Below are 24,670 nucleotides of genomic sequence, written 5' to 3'. Positions count from 1 at the left end.
CTGACCTGGCTTTCCTTGTGGACATCACAGAGCTGCTTAATGTTTTGAATGTTCAGCTCCAGGGAAAAGACCAGATTATTACCCAGCTTTTCGATCATGTCAAACCCTTTAAACAAAAACTACTGCTGCTCAAAAGATCTCTCAGCAGGTAACATTCATAGTTATAATATTGCACATTTTATGTGCAGTCAATAACAATTAGTTTGTATTTACTGTATATCCAGTGGTATCAGATGTATTATTTTATATATTTGTTAATAAAGCTAATCTTTCTTTGATAAAATTCTTTTAACTTTTATATTTTCACTGTCTTCTTTTTGCTTTTGTCAGTTTTTTACTTGTTTTTACATACCTGCATATCGTTCACTACTACACGTCTCTCACTGTTCCTTCTCAATTTTAATTGTTCTTTGTATATGTGAATGTTTCTGTGTTTTTATACACTACTTTGTACATGGCACTGTTTCTATGTTTTGAATGTACTTTATATAGTGTACATTGTAAGTTATTGAATATTGAATTGCAATTTGAATTTCATTGAATTGTAAGTTTCTAGTTTGTGTAAACCTTGGACTATAAACTGCATTCATTATGCAAATCACAGAGTAATGTATTTACTTTATCAAATGCTAAGAAGTCATAAATAAATGGGAAAAAAATTGATATATTATACAGTTTGGTATAACGTCACAGATTTTTCGGCCCACAGCCCTCAGTCAAATTAAATTTTCGGCCCTTCTTAGGAAAAAGTTTGGGCACTTCTGGTTTAACTTGACATAAGAGTAAATATATTACAAGCTCCTTTTCGGCATGCGGTTATTTTAATCTTTGAACTACAGGGCCTTATAATCATAATAAATATTTTCCAAATAATTCAAATAAAAATGCAAATGATATGGAATTTCTAGACAGTTTTTAGGGTCTTCTAAATGGTTTTGGTTTATTTTGATACAGTTGCTAGGGTGTTGGTAGATGGGTGATATATCTGGTATTCTGTGTGGTTATATAAAGGGATAGTTCACCAAACAATTAAGAAATCTGTCTAAGGTGGAACACAAAATAAGATATTTTGGGGGCCAGTTCTATCTAGTTACCATCATTCTTCAAAATATCTTCTTTTGTGTCCTGCAGGTTTGGAATGACATGATGGTGAGTAAATCTCTACTATAATTATAGTAAGTCTCTACTATACTGGTTCCTAGATATGGCTTGGGACCCACTTTCAACATAAATCCGTTTCCTTAATTATGTAATTTTTTCACCAATTTTACTGTCCGCTATATAAAAATAATTTGATCACTTAGAAAAGTAATAGCACTTCTCTCCTCAATATGCCCTGCAATTTGAAGTATCATTCATGTCCATAACACAAATGGTCCGGGACACGTTATGCCCTTTACATTAACACTTAGGGTTAACAAACCACTAATAATCTCTAAATGCATCTCAGAAAGGTTATGATCGGGTTTATGACAACATGCTATTTTTTATGCTTGCTACACAAACCAGCACTTTATGAAGTGAGTTTTAAAGCTACAAAAGAGGCAATAGCCAGTAGCCAGCAGTACAATCAGACATTGTGGCACATAGATGCTATCATTGCTGCTGCTGTCTCTTTTTATCTTCCTTTCTTTCTCCTAGAATAGTGACTCAATTCAGGCCCCACATGCTCCTAAGTGGTTATCGTTGTTCTGAGATGTGGCGGTTTCTGTCACGCTGCCGGTATAAATGGCGATAGCACACTCTACTCTCCTGTCAAGGTAGATCAAGTGAAACGCACATGCATATTCAATTCTTGTGTAAATCTGTAATTTCCTAAATCTCAGTTGGTAGAGCATTGTGCTAGCAGTGTAAAGGTTTTAGGTTCGACCTCTAAAGAATACACACACTGATTAAAGAAATGTGTTCTTTAAATACACTGTGCAGTGTGATAAATGTATATATTATCTATATGCTGAAAGTGTGTCCCATAACATGCAGTAAAGCATAGCTATGTGTCATGTTGAATTTTTATCTTAGTAAGCTTGGGCCGTCTGGGCCATGCAGATTCCCAGGTGGATTTGATTGTCAGATACACCTGTGCGGCTGAGGAAGGCTGCGTTATGAACTGTCACCCAGCATCAGGCAAGAAGACCTAACCTGACTAATCTATCTGTCATATTACAATATGTTCATTCACAGAACACAAAGAACGGCATCTTTGTTCTAATACTCATGCACTTACACAAAAGGCAAGCATTAGAACAGCTGACATGAAGTTTTCAGGGCTGAAATGAGTATTCCACTCGGGAAAAAACAATATGCCTTGATACATTTATCATGTCTAATGTCTGCTCTGCAAAAGTATGCCATTTACTTTAGTTTTGTCATAATGCCAGAGGACTAATAGATGACTAGGTTGTCATGGAAACAAATGTTCACTTGGGGCATAAAGCACCAATTTTGGACATAGCGTATGTTTTTTCTTTTTTTAAATGCTATTGATTACTTTTTTTCAAGGCAGCGGTGTATTGATATTTCCACATCCAAGCATTCTAGTTATTTATTTGTTGTAAATTTAGCCAAAACCACATAAAGGTTCAATAAAAAAGTGTATTTCTGTCATTATTTACTTAATTATTTTTTACTGTATATAGTATTTTATTTATTATTTACTATGTTATGTTGTTCCCAAGACAATCTATTTACCATTTACATTGAAACCAAATTTTATTATGTAATTTTATTATTTGCATACTTTAAAGTCAGAAGTCCTCAGTGTTTTCTTCAAAATAGTGACATATATGAGTGTAAAGGCTTCTGCAATGAGAAAAATGTAGGGTGGGGCTTAATTTCATCCTTTTGGAATTGATTAGATTCTTGAAAGTTGGAAGCCTGCCTATTGGACAGTTAATTTAGCCCCGCCCTCTGGCTTAGACATAATATGTCATGTCAAACATGACATGTTTTTTAAAAATATATAATTTTTAGGGGGAGGGGAAGTTTATGATTCTGATTAAGGATTATGGTGGCAAATTAATAAAAAAATAATGACCTGCACAGATTTTAATTTTAATTACTGCAATATTTAATAGAAAAATAAGAATCGACTTTTTTCATTTCCTGGTGAACGTTTCCTCAGTGGTCCATTACACAGACCTACCAAGTTATAAATCGACACCTTACATAGATGGTGGCCTAAAAACAGTGATAGACTCAAATTACAGATTGCCATTTTGAAGTAGGGCATCCACAGGCTGTGCCCCTCATGTCTCAAAGTAACAAGATGGTACAGATATCAGGGCAATAATATAGGACAGTCAACCACTTTCTATTACAGCATATGATAGTCTATAATTCCACATACATAAAATTATGCTGATACACATTGTTTAGACTGTTTATCAGATTCCAACAATACATTAAACATTACAACACAATTTAAAGTGAATGTTCCTCTCTCTGTATTTCTACACTGCATAAACTGCATGTTTATTGGAATCGTGTAGGTTTATTGTTGCCTTGGGAGCAACTTACCAAGTCACCTTCTTTCTAAGTAGAAACTTACACGGCAAGTAAACTCCAATTATGATTCTAATAAAATCTGATTCTAATATAGAATATTTTGCTGATGTACTGTTAATGTACAAGATGTACTGTTATACCACTGGTCCAGTCTAGAAGCACTTCTTGTTTTAGTTTTTAACACTTCACAAACGTTAGAACAAAATACAACCAACCAAAGAAATGTTAAATTGGCATCTTTAAAACCCTTATATAGTATGTAAAAATAAATAAATAAAACTGAAACAGGAAGTACTTCAGTGCTGTTTACATGTTGCGAAATGGTTTACTGCTAACAGCTATCTATACGATCACTAAACTCTAACAAATATATTGTTCAGCTTCAGAAGAATTTGAAGAGTTAATTTGCAAAAACAGTTAAGTCCGTTTTTAAAAACAAATTATTGTGCATTCTAAGTAATATCAAACTGCAGTTGGGTTGTTATGATTAAGTAATAATACTAATAAAACTACAGCTAACAAACACAATTAAAACATGATAACATAATTAAAAACATAATTTTTGAAAATCTTTTAAGAACGGAGTTACTGTATCTGTTTTTACATATAAACTCTTCATATATTATATAACTCGCCGTTAATTTGGATTGCATTAATGATGGGTGGATGTGCTTTTCTGAGCTTCAAAAACTCTGACACCATAGCATTACACAGCTAGGAGCTCTATTAACTCTGATTGTGTTCGACCTAGAATAGCATTAGAATAACTAAATTATGGGATAGTTTTCATTGTCCAGTGAACTATTCTTTTAACACAACTTTACACTGCTTGGTGTTCAAATTCTCTTCCGGGCCCCTTAATGCAGTTTCTACATACAACCCTGCACCAAAGTACGTATGTGATTATATTTTATGTATTATATATTTGTGTAGAAAAATCTAAAAGAATACACTGTAAAAAATGATTTGTTGTTTTTTGTTGTTTCAACTTAAAAAAATAATTTACTTGGTTGCCTTAAAATTTTAAGTTAGTTCAACTTAAAAATATTAGTTCACGTAATGAATTTGTTGCAAACTCGTTGTGTTGACTAATATTTTTAAGTTGAACTAACTTAAAATTTTAAGGCAACCAGGTAACTTATTTTTTTAAAGTTGAAACAACAAATAACAACAAATCATTTTTTACAGTGCAGCTACCTCTTAAAGTCCCATCGATATTCTTAAAACACTCTCTGATGAGCACACGCAGATCTTATTCTACAAATGTCTTTAGCATTATTCCTCAGAGGATCATGGGCACCGCTACATAGTTCATTGTGGACATCCGGCTTCCTCCAGCTGTGTAACTCAGGCAGCAGTGATGGGGAGAGGCCTACACCCAGCCAGCCCAAGTCAAATGCTTCACTTCACAAAATGGCCCAGCCAGCTGTCTGTACTGACATTGTGACAGTAATTAGCCAGCGGGGGTTTGAACTGGCAGGGAGGCAGTTAGCCTGTCTGCCTGCAAATGGAGGCGGTCATGTCACACATCTGAGACCCCCGAGGAGACCTGCAGGTGGAACTTCCATGGCCCGCAGGGTGTGAATGCAGCGGTCATTCCGATGTCCCGATAATGGGCAGACAGAGTAGTAGAAGGAAGAGGAGGGTGTGTGGATTCCTGAAAATCCATTTCAGTTTTTATGAAATGGAAAATGTGATAAAGTGCATGTGTCTTTGCCTGCAGCACAGCCCAGACTACTTTGTCAACAAGTTATCAGGAAATCCAAATCGACCCTATTTACTTTTTAATACACATATGATTCTTACATGCACGTTATCTTAAATGAACAAAGAATGTAATATAATGATACGCTTTACCCCTAGAATGGCATTTCCTTCTCAACTGATGTCATCAATGCCTTTTATTACAGTATTCTTAATTTACATAAGAGAAATGTGAACCATAAATTGTCTGCTTTTGCTATGGGCTAAAAGCCACAAAGCTCTATTTTGACTTCCTGTGGTCTATTAATGTTATAACTGACAGGGTTTCTTTTCCACATAAATGCCTTTAAATCACTCATACAACTTAACATTAAATTATACAGGCTCACTGCGACAAAAAATGTCACATAAAATCAATGTGACATTGAAAGACACGGAAACATAATCACTATGAATTATGGAATAACCTACATAATATGAATATGTAGGTTTAATAATATCACATTTATTATCAGCAGGCACACTTCCTATATGTCAGTCTTTCTGAAATAACATACCAGTTAAACTAAGACATCCTGCTGCTAAAATGAGTCACGTTTTAGTCGGCTGACATATTTCTTACTCTACACTACAAAACTGAACAGCACTGTGGTCAGACGAAATCGCTTGGTTTCATATTATAAAATCCAATAAATACCTAATGTACAGTATTTAACAAGCAATGACAAAGCCAAAAAGAGGAAAAAAGAGACGTCTAAATTCAAGTATTTATAAGCAAATGACAAAGGGGACAGCAGGACTCTTCCAGTTGCCAAAAGATTGATTTTAACCCAAAGGCTGAACAGTGTTTTAGAACAAGTGTAGTTTTTGTCAGATCAGGGAATGTTGTCACATGCACTAAATCTTCATTAAATAAGAAAAATCAAAAATCAAAATAGGCCTATCTGTTGGCTAAAACAATGGATTGAAGATTTTTGTATATTTTCATTCATTCATTTTGTTCTTCATATTTGCTGGCTAAATGTTACTAAAAAAAACGTATGAAATATGCTATGGAATGGCTATGCCATGTCCTATAAAATGCTAATGGAAGGTTTTCAATGTGATGACTTACTGCATAGCATGACAACATATTATTAAATATTCTATATATACATATTGGGGCACGTTGTCACAAAAGGAGTATGTGTGTTCAATGAACTGTGTCTTTCTGATTTTTAACAGAATTTTTTTTTGTGTGTGCAGCCTATAAAGATTTACAGATTAAATGGGCTTTTACAGAAATTAAAAACAAATCCAAACATGTCGGTAAAAGTGTAAAGATGGTGGAGGGGTGAAGGGTTCGAGGATCCCTCAGGTTGTTGATGTGTCACGTGAGAGTGAATGCCTGGGGGCTCGTGCTCTTGGCTTTACCTCAGAACACACTGCAGCAGTGTGAAAAATGACAACGGCTTGCGTGCTATAGCTGTGAGTGGAAATGGATGGACGAGTCGTTTGGAGAACCCCCTGGTATGTTTTTAAGTTAACAGCAAGCAAACACTATCGTTTGAAAGACGGTGGGAAATGTTGGTCTTTGAATGGAGATGTCGTGTGTGAAGAACCTAGCGAGTGTGTTTTGTGAACATTACCGCCACGGACACAGCTGAACCAGTTACTTTTTAAACGTCTACGAAAATCCACACTTGATAGGCTACAATACCATTGGATTAGCTTGAATAAATACCTTCGAAGTTGATCCGTTTTAGACAATATGCGACTCTGCCAATGCCACGAATTCAGTATTTCTTGTGTGAAATAATTTCAACGTCGACATATTTAAAGTTAAAGAGCGCGAGCTGTCCCAGACATCCACGAACCAATACTTTAGTGATAAAAACGGCACTAAAACTCACAAACGCTCGAACCCATTCGAAGCGCTGATATAAATCCCAATATTTTTTCATCCATACATGTACTTAGCCAACCATTAACTAATTGTCCTTCACCGGCTCCCGTCATGCAGTCAGTTTAATTAAGTTGATATTAATTTAGGAAGCTCATCGCGCTTTACGTGTCAGGCACAGCTCACTGCACAACGGGTAATTCATGATTTTGACAGGAAACCCTCCCTTATCCAAAAAAGACCGTTCAGCAAACTGTACCTCTGGCATCCGCTGTCCACGGTGCTGATCCGCTCTGAGACAAGATTGATGTTTCAGGAGTGATTTAATCCGCATCAAGCACGCGCTGAAAAAGGCGTGATGGAAAACAGTGTTGCGTTTAGCGTTGAAGAGATGTCACCTCGAAGAAAAAAACAATTCCGTGTCAAAAGTAGTGAAACGCGTGTGAGCACCACTGAGAGGAAATAGACACGCGTGTTCTGGCCGGTCCTCGTCAGTGCGATCCACGTTACTCTCTCTCTCTCTCTCTCTCTCTCTCTCTCTCTCTCTCTCTCTCTCTGTCTGTGCTACTGGCTCCCCTCACCCTCCCAGCAGAAAACATAATTTATTGGCAATTTGCTTATGTTGGGAGACCGTCAGCCCACGGCCTTCCCCCTTTAGTGGACATTGCAACAGCTAAATGAAATCCCAGTCAATATTGTGTGTGGGGGTGTGTGTGTGCTTACATGTGTCTGAAATAAAACTATTTCATGTCCATCACTTGTCAGGGTTTCTCTTTAGAAATTGTGCACGTTTCATAAAAACTACACTGCAATATGTTTTTATTAAACATACTCTATATAATGTGCATTTTCCCCAACAATATTTATGTCAATAATAAACAATGCCATTACTTTGATTATAGATCTCTATCGTGCATTCCACAGAAAAATAAAATGAGTATCTTGGAGCACACTTGTGAATTTCTCAAACATTGTTAATTGGATTAGAGTTAACAAATAAATGAATAATGCATAATGTTTTAGATTAAAAGAACAAACCCAAAAACAAAGGACTCTTTGAGATCCCAGAGTTCCCCATATGAACAAGTAGCACAACAATAGCTCAAAACATTTCATAATGATCTTTCTTTTAATATCTACAGTGAGTTCATGTAAAACCGACGCATGCTTGGGCCAGAACGAGGAATCTAAAAAATACATTAATAAGAAGAACAGCAAATACAATAAACATCAGTTCTCCTCACACATTCATTTGAGAGATTCTGCAGAACCACAGAGTGCGCTCCTTCACACCCACGAATGAGAGAGAGAGTTTCAAGTTGACTGTCTATCCAGGTAACTGAAAGTTCAATTCATTATTGAATGTGGCCAGTGCTTAGCGTCCACTCAAACACATACTCCCTCATTATGTAGCGCCCTCATGGACGGACATTTATTGAGAGCATGTTGCACCGTTGTTGGGCTGGCAGCATTTAGGCCATAGACTGACATGCAGTTTTAATTAAACATCACTCCGATTTTACACGCTCTGCTTCCCTCCACTTGCTTTCCCTGTAGCAGTCTGACACCACGCGCCTCTCATTAGCACCGGCCCTTTAACTGCATGGGCAAACTAATTAGCAGTGTGTTGAGAACTTCACGTGGGCGTTAACATCATCATTCGCAGCTAAAATTGGTGGCCTTGGTATGTCTGGTCGCAAAAAGGTGAAGCCAAGGTGGTATTGATATATGCATTTAAACGACCCGCTGTTGCTTGGAAGTTATACTGTACATCTAATCATGCAAAATTGTTATTCGGTGCAAGCGAACGTGTCTGCAACAAGTACGTATCAAACTAAAGCTAAATGAAACCATAAAATCATTTAAATTCACTCCACCACATTTTCATCAGTTTTGTTTTTTGCAGCTCAGCATCTTAGTGATTCATTTCTGGAGTCTGTAAACTTTTATTCCCTCTTGTGCATTCTTGCTGTGAAGAGTGATATATTCTTTTGCTTCTCGAGGCCGAAAGGCATTTGAAAGGCAATGAAGGAAAATAGGCCTCCCCGAAAACCTGCTTCGGGATCAAATGCAGATTTACTTCCGATATCATCGTTCTTTTTGAAATATGGCTAGCTTAAGCTCCTGTCTATTCTTTGTCTAATGAACAAGTGAGAGCATTCTGCGCGTTCCACCATTAAGCTTATTTTTATGGTAGTGATGCTTTCTCACCTCACTCAATGTTTGCACTCATGGAATGCTAAAAGGCTTCTGAGAGATGCGATGAATTTACTGATACGTATATGCTGGATCAGATCTCTGATGGCTTTTGATGTCTGCTGCTTTTTTGCCGTCCATCTGCGTATGTGTTTGTCAAAATGCACGAGAAGGATTTTGCAAGGATACAGCCTTGTGTTTGGTTTGGTTGTGTCTGGGTGTGTTTGCTCGTCAACAATGTCCAGAAAATGAAAAAAAACAGAACAATAAATGATTTCTCCACTTTTCAGGTCTCTTTGATGCCCCTTTCCTGCTTACTTTCATGTGAGCAGCTGAGAAACCAGACATGTTTCACTCCTTACCATATCAAAGATGATCTCAGAACCCCCCAGCATCTCCGACGAGCTTCACAAATAGACCAAAAGAATAAATGCCTGTATAATGTTTTTCTCTCACTCCCATTATAAGTATTGGTTTGTTTGCTTTCCTTGTGCTTTCTTAGATTTTATGTTAGGATGCCTCCTGACTCAAAGCCCCTATTTACACAAGCCTCTCTAAACATTTTCCCTCCGCTAGCGACTATTCCCCCGAAACTAATGTCCAGGCTAAAGATAACACATCAGGGACTATTATACAGACTGTGAAAGGAAAAGAGAGAAAAAGCACCAGAAAAATGTTACGCCCTCTTGGATGATCTAATTGCTTTCCTCTTTTCTCAGTGCTGATATTGGCTCTGCCATCATCTGTATGATAAGTTTGGGTTTCACTCAGCCCCTCTTCTGGAACGCAATAATTGTCTTTCGCCGGCCTGTGTATAGAGGCTATTTTGCAATGCTGATTTGAAGAGGCCTTTCAGTATCGTTCTTCCAAAAGGAGTCCATTAGAGTCAGTGGATCAATGCAAACTGTATACTAAATGAAATGAATACAAAAAGTTTACAAATTCTGATGATACAATTCACATTTCCCACCCTCACAGAACTGTCATTATCATTTAGGTTTCGGGAAACACAAATAATAAATGATCTTTAAATCCCATGCCCCTCTCATTCGCTCTCTCTCTCTCTATCTCAATGTATTAAACATGCAGAAGCATAAACAAACCTATACATTTACATGCGGAAGTGACAGGCATGTTAGTGACAAAAGACAGGATATAAAGCAGCCAGAGAAACTACTCATTTGAAACTCTTCCTGTCCGACTGCCATAAGAAAACAAGCAGGTAGATCTGTCTTAAAAACAGTATTGGTTAAACCATCATCTATGTTAGGCTTGTTGTGATACTAAATTAAACAGAACCACAGTGTTTATGAATGGTTTATAGTAGTCGTCATACTTTAGGGATCGAAGAATGTATTTTGACACAAAAAACTAAACACATTGAAAAAAGTTGGATTAACATAAAAATATGTACTTCAGTTGCACATATTAAAGTGAAGTACTCAGCATTATTTAAGTTGCCAAATTTATGTTTGTTATATGAAAATGCATTTTATGTGTAGACCTTTTAGATTTTGGTTTAAGTTCTCAATATAACTATTTTTAAGTTAATGTGACTTATTCACCTATTCCTGACTTATTCGCCTATTCCTGATTTATTCGTCTATTGACTTTATTTCTCTTAATTCGTGTTTGGTGTGAACACAGCATAACTAGTCTTTCTACTGAAAAACACATAAAAACACACAAAAAACTCTCCTGATGCAGTGCTGATAATCCTAGAATCCTCTTGGTTTTAATAATTTGGTAATTTTAACACAACACAACACAACACAACATAAATGATGATTGAAAATGTTGTGACAAAAATGGTGTTGAAATTGGACAAGGAGTAATAAAGCTATAAGCCCCGGGAAGCAGTGGGTTACAGTACATTTTATAACAGCTAAAGGCTAAAATACACTACAAGACTTTTGCTCAGATTTTGCCCAGATTTTCAGTCTGGACTTGTTGCAGAAAGTCTGTGCCAGTCTACAGATTTGATCAGTTAGTGTGTTTCTATCTGAAACTTTCAAAAAGTCTGCAAGTGTATGATGTCTAGTTTAAAAAAATCTGTTCAGATTTTAAAGTCTTGTAGTGTATTCCAGCCATAAGGGGCGTTGTTAGGTGTGCCTAACCCCCCCTTAGCTGTTATATAATGCACTGCTCACTGCTTCCTGGGGATTATTGCTTTTACATTATAAAATGCGTACAGCAAGTCCAAGATACACAGATGCAACAACAGTGGCTCAGTGATACTTAAGCTATGTAATGCGATCAGCAGTTACAAATCAGGGTATTTTATATCGCCTTCAATCAGAATCGAGGACCAGAACAGACCGTTTTTACAAGTGCAGTGCATCACAATTGAATGATTATAGTTCGTAAGATTTCTTCTGTGATCTTACAAAGCTGACTGACTGTGGTTTTGTAATACCATTATGTGTTAGGGGCACAATATCAAAAGAATGAAGATCAACCACTGTTTTCAATGTATTTTTTTAATAACAACAATGATTTTACTAGTATTGATAGCAACTATCATAGTGATCTGTGACATTCATCAGCTCTAGCCATAAACACAAGACCTTTGTGGAAAGGGTGTCATTTCATTTAAACTTCAGAGAGAGGGTAAAAACAGAACGTGATGTGACATTGGAATGCTTGGAACTACTTTTGTGTGAGCGTGGATATCTTACAAAAATCTCCTTTTATATTCCAGAAGAAATGTGCACAAATTTAGATCGTCATATAGGTGAGTAAATGGTCAAATTCTTTGAAACAGATTTTTTATTATAACAGAAATTACTTTAAATTAGATTATTTAAAAGCATTTCTTTAAAATATTGCTTTATAAAAATGCCCTATTTCTTTTGTTTGCATTTCTCAAAATTTCAACATGTAACAGTGCAATGTTCTGGCGTTTTTCATTTCTGAACATAAGTGTGACTTAAGTGGAATTTTTAAAGGTCAAATCAGAACATCCAGATAAGGAATATCTCACCACTGTCACAGTTTGTTAACAGATAAATACTATTACCAAACCAGCTCTCCTCTTCAAGCACACACCTCACTAGGATACTTCATGTACAGACAAGGTGCACGTGGTCCAACACATCACTCCGTTGCCACGCTCTTGTCACTACTTGGGGGTTGGAGCTCAGGCTGGGGGTGATAAATGGCACTTCAGCACTGTGGTGATGGTGAAGGCAGCTACTGTCTACCCCGGAGAACATCTTTCACTGGTGGAGCTTCCCCAGCCCTGAGGGAAAGAGAGCAGTTCCATGACGGATTTATGGACCAGCAAACCGCTGACCTTTTGGTTTCGTTACGGCTTTGGTCATATCATGCAGACGTAGCTCAGCCTGACCCCCACAGTAAAACAGGCTGTGTTGGTGAGGGAACAGCACTTGGTTATATGACAATATGCAGAAGATAGAGGGTGTAGATTGAGCGTCTGCTGAGAGTTTGTTTGTTTGCACTCTCCATTTCTGGTTTGGGGTCATCAATCCATCACTGATCCTTGTTGTTATTCAGCTGTGTGTGTGTTCCCTGCTGTAGGCACAAAATGTGAGTTAGAGAGCGAGAAATAGAAAGGGACTCCGACTAAGAGGGAGGGGGCTGAGAGCGAGAGAGAGATGCCTTTGTGCTCTCACTCATTAGAGTCTAGCTGTCTTTGCCTGAAACGTACAGATGTAATTTGAGATGGGGGAGGATACAGTAAAGACAGCGGGATGGAGATACGGAAGCACAGCGAGGATGGAGGAACACTAGCTAGTCCCTGAAAGTCCGGACAGATGTCTCCGGAGCGATATGCGCACGCTGCAAAACGCAATCTGTGCAATCTGGAAAGGCTCTTTCGTCTACACGGAGAGAATTAGTCAGGCTGATTACCCCTGCAGTCTTAGAAAAAGACATGCCCCTAAAGAGAGCTAATTGATAAATGAGAGCATCTGATGGGCGAAATGGTGAATGGGTCATTTTAGTGGGTGGCTGATCTAATTGGACAGAAATCTGTGGCATGGTCTTTCAAGGACCTGTCACCCCGGGCCGTAATGAAAGAAGGAATCAATCTCGCACACGCCGGTCGCTCTGGCAGCTAATGTCTCCGCTGCGGGTTCGTCCTGCTCACACTTCAGATATCACAGCTGGTGCTCGTCACGTATCTGCTTTTAATGCACATCATCTCTGGCTGGTTTCCTCAGTTTTTGCAGAAGTTTTAAAGTTGAGAGCGGTGCAGCAGTATAAAGTTAATGTGCCCTATTGTTTGCATGCACAGATTGCAGGGGTTTATATCAGGCCACCAAAGTCCAATGGTGCTAATTTAGGAACGCTCAGCCTTAAAGGGACAGCGTACCAAAAAATGAAAGCACCACTAGTCCAAATAACATTTATAATGCAAGTCCTAAAAGTAAAGGTCTTCACAACAATGCCATAAAAGAACTGTTTTTGGTTTCCTAAAGAACCATTCAGTCAAAGGTTCTTAACTTTTCCTAACGGTCAAAACCGTTTTCAAAACCTTAAAGAACCTTTTTGGAATTCAAAGAGCCTCAAATTCCTATTTACAACAGCACATAATGCCATTTGTCAATAATAACATCTGTCATCATTTACATCATTTATTTGAAACCAACATGATTTTCTTTTCCTCTTTTTTTGGATGTGCATGTTTCTTGTCAGGCTCCAAACATAACAAAACAGCACCAAGTATCATAAAAAATATTCTTATGAAGCCACACCCTGCATCCCAATTCGCATACTATCTGTCATTAATAGTATTCGAGATTAAAAATAGTATGTCCCAAATCAGAGAATGTTGAAATTAGTATTCACAAAGTACCCGGATGATCTATTGTTTTCCATGATCCATGGAAACTAACCCTGCGTTCCAATACACCTACTTATACTAGCCCTAATAGTAGGTACTGTTTTAGTGTTGGAATCGTAGGTACTTTGAGTGCATGGCAAAATAGATTGCACAAACTGGGACATATTAACAGGAATCAGTAGTGGCCGTTGTTGCCCAGACAACATTGTGGCCAATAATTGTCACACACATCAAAATATTGCTCTTTATTCCATTAATGTATTTCTTCATTCATTATTTCGTATGTTATGTTTACTGTATACTTACATTTATTAATTTAGTGACGCATCAGTTATATAATTTATTAATGCAGTGGAGCGTCACTAAACTCCGCCTGCACATGGTGAGTTGTGGGTAATATCAGCCAATCATCCGTCAGAGTATGCATCATTCTGCACTTCAAATTTCTACTGGAAGTAGTAGACCATCCGGGAATCTTTGGAATGCTATTTTCAACATTCTACGATTTGGGACATACTAATTCTACTTTGGAATACTATTAGGACGGATAATGCGGATTGGAACGCAGGGTTACTGTAAATGGCTTACATTACCCGAAATGCAACATGAGAGGGCAGAGTTTAGTTATGCTATACTGCATTCATATAATTAAGTGATGCTTCACTAAATAATAAATTTAATTTTACAGTGAGCGGGGTTGCAAGATGATTCCAGAAATCTTTTTTTATTATTAGAAATAGCATATTTAATCAATAAGTGTAATAAAATATAAAAATATTAAGTTAATTAAGTTAAATAAAACCATGCAAATAAAAAGCCATCAGCCTTTGGAATTTCCTCCCCCTCGATCGTGACCCCTGATGTGATTACGTCACATTACCAAATTCCCAACCGCATAAGGTTAGGTGCAGCAAGTCAATTTACAGCACCATGTTAAACAGTCCCATGTGCACGCAGATTATTTTTCAAGTTCAGGATATTTTTATTTGTCGAAATGAAACATTGGTTAATATCGACCAAAGACAATGCAGGGAGGCCAGCGGAAGAGGGCGGAGAAGTGCCACAGTCAGAAAGGCCATCGTCCTCAGGTGTGAAAAGAGGCACATCCATCAGCACCCGAATCAGTTTGATGAAATTCGACCATCTGTAGTAATAGTTCATAGTTTATGTACAGTATAACAACAATTAAAGTAATGAGTAAATATAAAAATAATATTATGTTAGACTGTGTTCTTTTTGGATAGATCTAATAAGTGCATGTGCGTAGTTGCTCGCAATGTTTAGTATACTTTAACCACCTCCCGGAAACAGAAGTGATTTCAGTTTCGCATTAGTATGTCCCAATGTGTGCATGCTGTTGATACTAAAAAGTACACATTTTTCCGTAAACAAAAACAGTACACACTAGGGTATAGTATAAGTGGGTGAATTAGGATGCAGCAACAGTCATTATTTGCTAAAAATCTTCCCCTCAATCCTCCAAAACATATCTATTTGTGTTACATCTCAGATGCAATGTTAAAATGAGATCAATTAAATACGAAGACCCGAGCAAGAGAAAGATCCTGACACTCAACCCGACGTTGTGCTAACTACATGGTCATTAAATTGGTCGATATTTTTGGAAGCCAGTCTCTTTTAATCTAACTGCCATGTGCAGCATATGGAATAAAGCAAATAGATGTTGAGGAATTATCTTCGTCCACAGTTCCAAGTCTTTTTCTCCTCTGCTCTTCCTATTAATTAAATGTGCTAATGACCTGGCAGAATACAATTGCGTACTGGAACGGAAGCTATGCAGAAAGACTACAGTCGTAGAAGTTTGTGCAGTGATTCTGGGCTGTGCACCTTTAATGCATTCCAAGTAAGTTTTTCGAACCGCAGCCATAAACATAGTGTGACATTTTCATTCGTGAGGAAAAGGTTGTTTCCCAGCTTTTCAGAGATGTGATGGATTACATGCACGGAGGAGTTTTGGCGGATGGCATTTTGCTTTCTATGGTTTACACCTCTCACTCATTCACAAATGATCTGATGTAATTGTGTTTGTGTGCCATTGTGTTGTTGTGTTTAAGGACTCTCCAAGGCTTTTTCTCGACCCTAGGCTTATAGTCAGCAGCAATGCATGTGTTTAGAAGTAACAGAGATATAACTATGTCGCACAAAAAGATCTTAGGTTACCATGGTAACACCTTAATAATATAGAGGCACTGGATGCAGATGTGGCTAGAATCTATATAGAAAGTCTCTGCAAGTGTAGGAGCAATCTGAAATCTCTACAATGTAGTGGATATTGGAAAGCAGATGGGTTGCTATTACGAGTCTTTTATTTCCTCCCGTAGGCTGAACTGGGACCGGTGCGGCTTATTAATTGTAGTGGCATCATCTCAGACACATTTAACAGGGCTCTCAACAGCTCCAATTATGTTGCAATTTACCACACATGAGACATTGTCTCCAAACCCCAGGAGAGGTCTCTAGGAGAGCTGAAATAAGATGAGGAAAGATGATCATAGCCTCAGAGAACTTGTGCAACATATGGACACTTGCCAAACAAAATGTATAGTCTGCTTGTCTTTCAAACCAGATCAGACTACAGGATTCGTGTCCGTTTTTTATTCATTTCAAATGGCGTTTTTGGATAGCAAAGTTTAGCCTTGTGTTGCATCATTATATGGTGGGGCTATAGTACTATAGTTGGGATTTGAAAAAAATCAAACGGCAATGATTGATGTATTTTTTATACTTGTACCGTGGGGTTTGTTGAGGAGAGGTGCAATATAACTTTTCAGACTAAAAATGAGCAAGAAAATATTCCATAGACCAGTGGATCTCAAACTGGGGGCCCCAAGATGGATCCAGGGGGACCCTCATATTTTGTGGCATTTTATTAAATTTATCATAAATTTTATGCAATCAAACATAAGAAAAATAAGCCCACCAACCAAAAGAATTGATGTTCCAGCATTGTATAACTGAATATGTTTTTGGTTCAATTAAAATTCTTAGTTTAAGATTATAAGTGTTTATTTGGGTGGCCGCAAAGCGATGCACCTACACAAAGTGGGCTAAAAAAGTTTGAGAACCATTGCCTTAGACAATGTTGACTATTCAATACCCCCATCAAACACACAGCAATGCCTACAACAATAGAAATTGCCTACAACACTGTCGCATTTGCTATTAGCATAACAAATATCAGCGAGTTTTGCTCAGCCAAGCAACAAACAGAAATTGTAGAAATTTAGTTTCAAGTATATTCCACAGTTAATCCGAGGAGGTCATCTCAAGCATGTTTTCAAATTCCAATTTTTGCAAGGTTATTGAATGCTGAAATACAGTAAACCGTTGTTTTGGTACAGAAACTGCCACCTTATTTTCCTCTGCCTCAAAAAGCATCTCTTGTGGAAAAAAAGGATTCGTCACGCGCTTGAAGGAGGCAGTCGTGGTAGAGCAGATTGCGGTGAGATGATGTGAGCACTATTTTGCAAATTCTGTGCAGCGCTGCGGTTTGTCTGTGACACAAAGAGAAGAGAATGGGCATGTGCAGGAGAGTCTATTAGTAGTTTGTAATTAGTGAGAGTGAAGCCTAAGCATTTGACTATTAGACAGCTGATGTCCAATTAAAGAGGCTGCAAGTAAGCATGCTCGCCAATTTACTCTTCATAATAACAAACGAAAGCTAAAGGTACCGCTAACAAAAAGTATTCAGCTTCTCCATGGAAACTTGATCTGATGTTCTTTTATAATTTGTGCAGGCAAACTTTTAAAGTAAATATCAAGCAAGTGGTTTACCAAATAAAAGGTTGTTTTCTTTAATAAACATGAATGTATATCAATCACGGCACCGATGGATACATAATATATGCATGTCAAAAGTTTTTACGACACTTCAAGATGCCTGTTAAAATACTCTTCATCATCATTTTAACATAATTAGCAGCTATGAATAATAAAAAACATTCAAAAAACTTATTTTTAATGAAATTCTGTTTACCACCTTCTTTTTATGGGCAGTAATGGTACATTTAAAGGTGGGGTGGTTGATTTGGAAAGGTGCTAACTTTAGCCTGCTAGCACTGAAATTATAATCCCAGCCTCTATGCGATTCGGCGTCCAACACCACGCCTCCTCCAAACACATGAATTTATTTCATAAATCCACGTAACGAATTACAAACTAAATCCATTAAATTCTTATCGAAGCATGTACATACCTGTCCAAAAGATAGAGAGCAACCATGGTATCGTCTTTCAGACCCTTTGCCTGCCGGAGCGGTCTCCATCGTGTAAAAGCTGAACCGATGTTAATTTGAGTTTTTCCTCTTTCATGATCCAGACGTTTTTTCGTCACTGCTTTTTCAAAAACTGTCTTTCGTTTTGTAGATTTACTGTCGGTTCCGCAGGAATGTTTGACACAGCGGACGTGAGCGCGCTAATGACGTATGATGTCTGCACGAACAGGGTGCGCAGTTTTATGCAAAATACGTTGGCTGAAAATGTACACATGACCAGTCACAGCGTTCAGCCAGAACGTTTTGATTGGGCGAACGTTTTTTGGTCCTACGCCTTTCACAGATGATATATAATTATAAAAATATTATTTGACCACTATACTTCTTGATTGCTATCAGGATGTTAAGAGATTTCCAACCAACATGACAAAAAATGTTTCTGGACAGGATCACCCACCCTGCCTTTAAAGGAGTAGTTCACTTAAAAATTTAAATTTCAGGGATAATTCACTACAAGCCATACGTGTGTTTATTTCTTCTGCCGAAAACAAATTGAGGCTGTTGAGGAAAGTTTTCCAGGCTTCTTATCCATATAATGCACTTAAACGGGGGTACGGTTGGTTAAGGTCCAAATTTCGGTTTCATTGCAGCTTCAAAAGGCTCTAAACGACACCAGCCGATGAATAAAGGTGTTGTGTAGCAAAACGATTGGTCATTTTACAAGAAAACGAAAAATGATATACTTTTCAAACATAATATATGGCTTACTCTGGAACAAACAGAACAAAGAGTCATATACAGTTTTGAACGACATGAGGATGAATAAATGACTTGTTTAAAAATGCTTTAATTGTTTAAATGCTTTTTTAGTGAAGATAACACTGCAGTACTTATGCACCAGTACTGCAGTATTTACACTGTAAGACTGCTTTCTTTCACATCTTGTCTTCCCTGACACCATGTCTCTTTCAGTACCGTACAGCACTCCTGTCGTGTCTCGGCATTAGTTTGAAATGGCAGGTGAAGTAGCTGAGCTTGTTCCCGTCAGCTCACAGGCCCTGAGAAAGACGTACGAGCTCAGGGCCGAGCGCTCCTCGCTGGGGCGCATCCAGCTGTCACTGGTTCTGCTCTGTCATTGCCCCGGCACCCTAGAGGTTGGGTCATTTGCTCAGGCGAATCGCTTTGGATTTGAAGGAACCAGCTGCCAAAACGCAAACAGCATATTTTTGATGCCACAATTCTGTGTGCCGCTTCTGCAGCTCTCCTGTTAGAAAAAGGTGCATTACATGACACAGTTTTCAACAAGTGTATCGAGAATCTGTTTTGTGTAGCGGTTTTACTTTGTTCCACTTCAGTGTTTGTTTACTTCTTGAAAGATTTAAAGGAATAGCTCTCCCAAAGCTAAAAATCTGTCATCATTTACAAATCATTACAGACACAAACATCTCGTTCTGAACTCGTGTGGAACACAAAAGAAGCAAAGCTGACTAAAACCCCTATAAAAGCACTCCACATGTGCACTACAGTATATTCCAAATCTTCCATAACCCTACAAAAGTTAAAAAAATCGTGACTGTCGAAGATCTCAAATCATTTTTGTTTACGTATAAATTCAGAAATGGCCCATCAAGATGCACAAACCAGTGACGTCTTCTGTCACATCAAACCTGCTTTTCAGACACATTTTATTTTGTGTTGTTGACAGGCACAGGATTTTTCCCAGTTTCTAGTATGTAGTTGTCATTTTATTTTAATATTGGCCTATTTTTATTCAAACAATTCTGACTTTTCGGCCTGATCTGACAGGAATTTGTAACTATTTTATCAAGTGGCTAATTTGTATATGTGAACTATTAACCATAACCGTCACAGGTGCGAGAGCAGATCAGAATGAGATTATACAAATTCATAAAAATGATCCACCTTGTCAAATAGTTACGGATTGCCATGAGATTTATGTTGAACTTTAAAAAATATATTTTTTAAATTTCAAAATTAAGTAGCAGGGTTTCTTTGCTGGAGACAGTTACCCAACCTTGACTCGGGCAGTGTACATATCCTCTTTTTTTTTTCATTTGTATACATGATTTTCATGTGTTTATATAATATGGAAAATCCCTGACATGCAAAAATAATCTTGAACTGGTGCAGTGGATTAATGAGGCATTCTGGGTAATTAAGGTAATGAGCCTCCAGTGTGTCTGGCTTACCTCAGCACCAAGAAAGGTAAATGGAGTGCTTATATGCGAGCGTTCCAGTGCAGGGCTGGTGTGTGTTGGTGTAAATGAAAAGTGTTCTGGAGGTGGAACCCTGCATTTCATGTGATCGATTAGCTGCTGTACTAAAGGGCAACCTGGGTGTGATTTCATGCAGGAAATTGGAAATCACAGCAAACAAACAAACAGGCCGCTTGTGCTGCCCATCACTTGCCACACTGTGGTCACATGATCAGCAGCTGTGCTGAAGAACACCCGGACTGAATGTGATGCATGGCAGTCCTACTATAGTATTAACTAAGCTGTGAATCAGATATCCTTGCTTAATATTTCTATTAAAATTCCATTATGAATGGAGGTGAGACCTTCATTTAAGAGTGCATTCACACACACAGCCATTCATATTCACACTGGCTTGTGGACCTTTTAAAAGATTTCCATAGATTTTCTCTTTGATTGGCAGGGTTGACCCGTGGCATTCATTTGCTGCACTGATTTACATATTTTTTTTGTTTTATTAGTGGCAGAGATTTTGAGGAAAAGATTTAACATCGTGCTCTTGATTCTCTTGTGTCCTCATACGTAATTGGCTACAGTGGTCAAAAAAGCTTTTTGCTCTTAATCTGATCCAAACAAAACAGTTATTTAACCTCCCTTTTTATCCCAATGCTGATTTCATGTCAATCTCAATGGCTTGAAAAAGAAAACACAAACATTCAATTTAGGACCCCTAACTTTAGCACACTTTTTGTTGCACTTAGATTAGGGTCATTCTGGTGCTTTTCGATAAACCTGTAATTTTGAGGTGCATTGTTTTTTTACAGTGATTGTACTGTATGGGTAAAGGAAGCAGAAGTCCAATGGATCCCAGTTAAGGTCTGTAGAACCTGCTTCAGTGTTTACTAATAGGATTTAGATATTAGTTGTTGTAGCGAGGAAGGCGGGACGAGAGCCGTGGGGCAGGAAGGCGGGGCCGGTGGCGTGAGTGATAATGAGTATCAGCTGTACGCGCACCGGTCCCGCATGCCTCACGGGGGAGCTCTGGAGCATAAGAGGACGAGCGACGGGACTGCCAACGAGAGAGGACCGGGCCTGGAAATGTTAAGTTTTGTGTTTATGTTTGTGTGGCCGGCAGTCGTCCGTGAGGGGCTGCCGGCCTTTTACCTCCGTATTATTGTTTGTTTATTTTTGATTAAAGTTTATTGTTAAATGTTCGCCGGTTCCCGCCTCCTTCCTTCCTTACATTGAACTGCGTTACATTGGTGCCGAAAACCGAGAGGAAGGAGGGACATGCTGTCGAAGAGCCCTCGCCGCCGAGCGGCCTCGCGGTGATGGGGAGTTCGGGCAGCGCAGACGAAGGACGTCCGCCTGCGGCTGCCCGAAGCGGTGGTGCCGGAGAGAGAGAGCTCGACGGGGGACGAAGACCTCGCTGCCGTGCTCCTGGGCCGAGGTGGGATGGCGGCCGTAGAGGAGGGAGCGGAGGAGTTCGGGCCATTTGCCGTGGGCCGGAGCCTGCTGCTGTCCACCGGGAAAAAGGGCAAGAGCAGGGAACGGACAACTCGCTGCCGGCTGCCCTCGGGGGGAAGCCATCGCCGGCCGCCAGGAGGCGGAGGAGGATCGGGTCGCCCCGGAGCGTCCCGCACCACCGCATAGCACCGCGAGGAAGAACCTCTCGGCTGGGCTGATGACCGAACGACAGCGTGTCGGGGAACCGGACTATATATTTTTTTTTCCTCTCTCCCCTCTCTCGTCCCTGTCGCTCGGGGTGCTCCCGGCTCCGTACTCTCGTCTCGTCGGTGCGTACCCCCAGGCGCTGGGGCTCTCAAGGGGGGGCCCCCCGGGGGAGTAAGCACAGGCACGGTGGTACCCCCCTAGCCTGTGAGGGGCGATGGGGGTATGTAGCGAGGAAGGCGGGACGAGACCCGTGGGGCAGGAAGGCGGGGCCGGTAGCGTGAGTGATAATGAGTATCAGCTGTATGCGCACCGGTCCCGCATGCCTCACGGGGGAGCTCGGAAGCATAAGAGGACGAGCGACGGGACTGCCGACGAGAGAGGACCGGGCCCGGAAATGTTAAGTTTTGTGTTTATGTTTGTGTGGCCGGCAGTCGTCCGTGAGGGGCTGCCGGCCTTTTACTTCCGTATTATTGTTTGTTTATTTTTGATTAAAGTTTATTGTTAAATGTTCGCTGGTTCCGCCTCCTTCCTTCCTTACATTGAACCGTGTTACAGTTGTTTTTTTGTCAATTGTACATTTAATTTGTAGATTTAAAAAAAACTAACAGCACCTTTTTTACGAATGTGATTTAACAGAGGTAAATGACGAATATGAATCATATAGACGGTTTAATTGGACGTACAGTATGCGCTGGTTCCCGAAGTGAACTTCTGGTATGTGTTTGGTTATAATATAACAATTTATTATAGATATATAATTTATGTTAATATTCATTCATATTAATATTTTATTGCATAATTGTATTCAACTAAATTAAAACTACTCAACAGTTATTGACAGTTAGCTTTGCTGAGGTCTACCGGAAGTGAAGTTTGGGCCACATAATGTTTGTTTATGTTGTAGTCTCTAAAACCGTCTATACGCTGACTATGTTGCTTGTAATTGGGATAAAGTGAATTGATTTATTTAATAAATGAAAAATGAGGAGCCAATAGCTTTGTGGGCAAGTGCTCCGACACTTCAGTCGACCTGAGTTCGAATCCCGACTCGTGGTGCTTTCCCTATCCCTATCCTGCCCCACTACACTTCCTGTCCTCTCTAAATAAAGGCAAAAAAAGTAAAAATAAATAATCCTGCGGGTTGACTAGACTTGCGAACATTGGCTGAGTTACATAAACATATACACTATACGAGGGTTAATTGAATATGCATAAAAACAAGACTGTGAGGCATTTTGTCAAATTTTGTCACTGTTAAATAAAATTTAAAAAAAAGGCCTTTTATCAATATGACAATAGAATTTTGTGCATTTAACAAAATGTCTCTCAGAAGGCAAAATCATGTCAATAATTACTTAGTGTGCACCTGTCTTGAGAGTCCATACTATAAACCTTACATATATTACCTTTCTTTGTCTTTGTTCTATTTCTCTTCCTCTCATCTTCTTCCTTTGAGTCTTCCAGGACTTCCTTTCAGTACAGCCGCCCCAGGCTCCTGCCCCAGTTCTTCCTCTGAATCAGGGCAGCTTCCTCACTATGGCCATGAGCAACATGGCAATGAGAATATACAGTGGAACATCTGACTTTTCTTTAAACATTCCAGCAGTGCAAATGCCCCATAAGAGCCCCACAGCCATTGGTGTGGTCCCAAGAACCCAAACAGGATTGCAGTGCTCACGTCAATGGAGAGTGGACATTATTATTCAATCATGCTGTCAGTCCTCATCGTGAGGGTGAGAGAAGGGAACTTGGCATGCCTACACAAAAGGACTGCCGGTTACAGAGGCAAACAACACAAAAGCCTTTTATCAGTGGGGAGCAGCTGGGAGACACCACAGTTATTGAACAACGTCAAGAAAACGTGGGAGGTCACAAACATTTATATTTGGGAATCGAAATGAAGACGCCACATACAGCTACAAACAAAACCATCTCTTTCAGCAAACAAACCTGTATCTTGCTCTCGTTCCTGTTTACCCTTTTTCTATACGTATTGTTAATTCCTAATAGACATCATCTATGTATTCCGTGTTTAACGTCTGGTGTGGGCTTATCGGATGACTATCAGTGTAAACAGCGAGAGAGAGATGTTACTGTCTCTTATCTGCCCTGGCAGAACAAAGCTCAGCTGTACGGTGCTGATTGTCAATAACTTTAATTCTCCATTAATTTCTCTAGTCCTCCATCGGGAGGTAAAGATGACTAAAATAGTCTGGGCAGCGGTGGTAAGTTAATCAGCTTTCATGCAATGAATCATAATCTTTTTTGACAGCGAAAACATCTGTGTAATTTCAAAGGCACAGCGTGAAGGTCCTTCCGTTCACTGTGCAAGTTGCTGTGGTGACATTGTTTCACAGCTTGCCACCAAGCCAGATTTGTCATCTAAATTCTGTCCACGGATCTAGACAGTAACTACATCTCTTACAAAAAACAGCATGTGTTTGTGAGAACAA

At 39.0% G+C, this 24,670-nt stretch overlaps 1 protein-coding gene across 2 annotated transcripts in view; it reads right to left on the bottom strand.

Annotated features, from left to right (window-relative positions):
- The window catches only part of tmem121aa (transmembrane protein 121Aa), a 53,147-nt gene extending 29,257 nt beyond the window's left edge, over window positions 1-23,890 (bottom strand). Inside the window, exon 1 of one of the 2 annotated variants that reach the window (XM_057343672.1) lies at window positions 23,624-23,890. The gene's annotated coding sequence lies outside the window, so the exon portion shown is untranslated. Of the gene's footprint in view, window positions 1-7,349; window positions 7,601-23,623 lie in introns of those variants that run through there. The other variant, XM_057343671.1, reaches the window with a different exon arrangement.
- Between the last annotated feature and the right edge of the window lie 780 nt (window positions 23,891-24,670).

The sequence above is a fragment of the Triplophysa rosa genome, linkage group LG10 (assembly GCF_024868665.1).
Source record: "Triplophysa rosa linkage group LG10, Trosa_1v2, whole genome shotgun sequence".
Taxonomy (NCBI): Eukaryota; Metazoa; Chordata; class Actinopteri; order Cypriniformes; family Nemacheilidae; genus Triplophysa; species Triplophysa rosa.
Note: the sequence above shows the minus strand (reverse complement) of the source record. Positions and strands in the feature narration are given on the sequence as shown.